Genomic DNA, 721 nt, shown 5'->3' with positions numbered 1-721 from the left:
ACAGTGGAAATGCTGATAATTAGATCCAGAAAGTGATGATATGCTTGTATATTGTAAGGGCGAATTTAAGGGATTTTGTGACTTATTTTTATTATATTTGATTTTGTTTTTACCTTACATGTTACTTTAAAATCTAGTTTCTGCACAAAATGCAATTTCCACTATACTATCTGCCTTACCAGAGCTGTTCTTGGAATCAAATGAGATAATATATGTTAAAGTGCTTTGCAAAATACACAGTGCTATAAAATGTTTCTGTCCTCTGGACAAGACTTGGCCAGAAATCCATTTAAAAGGTTTTATCCTGTGTTTTCACACAGAAAGTGAATTGTGATTGAGCACAGAACGGTAAGCACAATAATAATAATAAGGATAGGAGCTAAGAAGATAAATTGACTACATAGTACCTGCCAGGAAATGTGTTTCATGCTTCAAGCAGATTATCTCAATTAGAGAGTGCTTTGGGACGAGTTTTTCCTCTTAGGTTTCTATCCTTCTAGACTCTCTTGCTGCTGCTGCTGCTGCTAAATTGCTTCAGTCGTGTCCGACTCTGTGCGACCCCAGACACAGCAGCCCACCAAGCTCCCCCGTCCCTGGGATTCTCCAGGCAAGAACACTGGAGTGGGTTGCCATTTCCTTCTCCAATGCATGAAAGGGAAAAGTGAAAGTGAAGTCGCTCAGTCGTGTCTGACTCTTAGCGCCCCCATGGACTGCAGCTGTC

This window comes from Bison bison, unplaced genomic scaffold, assembly GCF_000754665.1.
Source record: "Bison bison bison isolate TAMUID 2011002044 unplaced genomic scaffold, Bison_UMD1.0 scf7180017863957, whole genome shotgun sequence".
In the NCBI taxonomy this organism is placed as follows: Eukaryota; Metazoa; Chordata; class Mammalia; order Artiodactyla; family Bovidae; genus Bison; species Bison bison.
The sequence above is the reverse complement of the archived record's forward strand: the minus strand, read 5'-3'. Positions refer to the sequence as shown.